Source organism: Hipposideros armiger, unplaced genomic scaffold, assembly GCF_001890085.2.
Source record: "Hipposideros armiger isolate ML-2016 unplaced genomic scaffold, ASM189008v1 scaffold_72, whole genome shotgun sequence".
In the NCBI taxonomy this organism is placed as follows: Eukaryota; Metazoa; Chordata; class Mammalia; order Chiroptera; family Hipposideridae; genus Hipposideros; species Hipposideros armiger.
The window spans coordinates 3,920,168-3,923,107 of record NW_017731422.1 but is presented as its reverse complement, the minus strand read 5'-3'; the positions used below and the strand labels follow the sequence as shown (position 1 = coordinate 3,923,107).

At 40.7% G+C, this 2,940-nt stretch overlaps 1 protein-coding gene across 6 annotated transcripts in view; it reads right to left on the bottom strand.

The window, feature by feature from the left end:
• TRERF1 (transcriptional regulating factor 1) overlaps positions 1 to 2,940 on the bottom strand; it is a 214,493-nt gene that overhangs the window by 63,592 nt on the left and 147,961 nt on the right. For all 6 annotated transcript variants that reach the window (XM_019642829.1, XM_019642831.1, XM_019642833.1 and 3 more), the window contains exon 4: positions 503 to 617. The gene's annotated coding sequence lies outside the window, so the exon portion shown is untranslated. The remainder of the gene's footprint in view (positions 1 to 502; positions 618 to 2,940) is intronic.

Here is a 2,940-nt window from a genome sequence, read left to right as displayed (position 1 = left end):
AGGAAGAATTTGTCCCAATATTAAGAAGAATTTTCTAACAATTCCCTGTTCAGTATTGGCTGGGAATTGGCCTGGCTGATCCTCTAAGGCCCCTTATGACTGTGAGTGGGACAGGAGTTTCTGTCCAGGGTGTCCTGGGAGTCCTAGGCCACAGTCCGACCGTCCTTCCAATTCTATCCTATTCCAGACATTCCTTCACCCCAAATTCCCTGGATCCCCAGTCCCTAAAAGATCTGCCCAAGGTCCCAGATTCAGGAGGCGGGGGGAGGAATAATGAGCACTTCAATCCCCAGAAACTCAATTCAGGGTTATATCTGCTCCACCACTGGCCTCTCTCCATTAACCAAAACGAGCACATTTTTACCTATTAGGCTGACACGCACTAAGTGTATTCATGTCCCAGGAAAGCCCATTTTTCCAGCACATGGTGAGGGATTACAAAAGCAACTAGAGTTCGTTAAAATGAAAATTCCTGAACTTTCCAGAAGGAAAGCAAGCTCACCTTGACCTCCGCAGCAGGTGGTTGAGTTGGGGGCCTGGCTCTGGGGGCTTCTCCTGTGGCCGGCCGGTCATGCTGTTCTCATGCTGCTGGGCAGGTGGGAAAAGCAGACCTGGTTCTGTGGGAAAAAGAGAAGGGAAGGTCACGGCTTTATCCTTTGCTCCCAGCTCTCCATCACCAGCCTGTAGAGGACACTGTCCAGAAGCCCTGTGAGTGTCCGAGGCTGGCCTCACCCTCTCTCATGTCTCACTGGGGAGCAGGCAGGCAGGCACTGGACAAGTGTTTCCCACGCCCTGCAGTGTGCCAGGCAGGACGGTAAGGAATGAGGCTATGAAGATGTATTAGATGCAGTCCCTGNAGCTAACATACAATATTATATTAGTTTCAGAGGTACACCATAGTTATTCAACATTTATATACCTAAAGAAGTGATCGCCATGATAAGCCCAGCAACCATCGGATATCATACCATCACAACATTATTGACTATATTCCCCATGCTGTACATTACATCCCCATGACTTATTTGTTTTATACCTGGAAATTTGGACCTCTTATTCCCCTTCGCCTTCCCCCACCTTTTTAATTTTTCAATTATAGTGGACACTCAATATTATTTTATATTAAACACAACATACTGGTTAGACATTTGTATCATTTAAGAAATGATCCCTCTGAATAGCCTAGTACCTACCTGGCACTATACATAGCTATTACCATATTATTGACTATATTCCCTATGCTTTACTTTACATCCCATGACTCTTTTTAACTACCAATTGGTAGTTCTTAATGCCATCACCTTCACCCTGCCCCCCAATCCCCTCCCTTCTATCACCCCAACCAATCTAGTACCCATCTGACAGTAAAGCTACCATTCAAAACTGAGAGCACAATAAGATATTTTCAAGCTAACAAAACTCAAAAACCAAACCAAACCAAAAGAGAAAAAACTTGAGAGTTTACCACCAACAGACTCTCACTAAAGGAAAATGCTAAAGGATTTATTTTAGGCAGAAAGAAAATGATCTCAGATTCATTAAAGAATAGTGAGAAGATATTGATAAGTATGTGGGTAAGTCTATACACTGTATAAAACAACACCGTCTAACCTATAAGGAAAATAAAACAAAAAACAGGATAGAATGAAAATATAAGATATCAACTGGATATAAACTGGGAGAAGCAGTGGTTAGAATTATGGTTTTATTTTGAATTATAGTTTTGTGGGGTTTTTGTGGTTTTTTTTGTTTTAGAATTATAGTTTATGGTTCTTGTATAGTTTGGGAGGAAGGTAAAGATGCTGATTAATTTTATACTTTGTTAAGCGTGCCTGTTAAAATAGTGGGGTAACCACTGAAAGAACAGATACAGAGCATATACTTTCCAAATAAGAAGATGGAAAATGAAATGAGGGGGAAAAACACCTCAACCAAAAAAAAAAAAGAGCAGAAAAAATGGAAAGCATATGACGATGGTCCCAACTTATCAACTAGGTATACATACTGTAAACATCTATGCACCAAACAGCATTGCCTTAAATTACATAAAGCAAACATTTCAGCACTGCGAGGAGAAACTGATAAATCCAGTGGGAGATTTTTAACACACTTTTCTCAATAACTAACTGATAGATTAATCAAACAAAAACAGAAAAGGACATACGGTAGGTGATTTGAACGGCACAATGAACTAACTTATTTTGATGCTCATATATAGAAAACTATATCTAACAATTAGAAAATACACATTTTTTTCACTCATGGAGCATTTAAGAAAAAAATTGGAGAGAGGTAAAATGTAGAAAAGGAACACACAGAAATGGTTCAATGCTCATTTCAAACTCCCTCTAAGGATCCAAACCTATTTTGTCTACAAAAAGACAAAGGCCCAGTCTTTTTTGTTCACTGATGCATCTCTAGAGTCTAGGACAGTGACAGTCACAAAGGAGGCTCTTAAGATGTCTTTTAAGAAGTCCTCAAAAAAAAAAAAGTCCTCACTTAACGTCATCAATATGTTTTGTGACTGTAAGCATAACGACATCTGACAAAACCAATTTTACCACAGGCTAAGAGACATAAGCAAGAGTTAAGTGCCCATGGGATCTCATCAACATTGTATTGAAACGGCATTGAACAAAATGACATTATTCAAGGACCACCTGTGCTAATGAATGGTGAATGAAGAATTCTGTTGAGGATGGCACAGGTTGAGTGAGTAACTGGAGGTGACGAAGTCCTTCCTAATACAGAAGGGAACTAGAGGACCAGGGGAGTGGCGCCAGTCTCTAGGGAGAATTTATACAAAAAAAGGAAGCAGAGTCATGACAGCCACCTTCAAATCCAAAGAGAGGGTCATGTGAAGGAATCTTTGAAAACCCAGGCTTTGTGGTTCCCCATGGCAGAGCAGAGAAGAACAGGGAGAAATCCCAGATAGGGGGC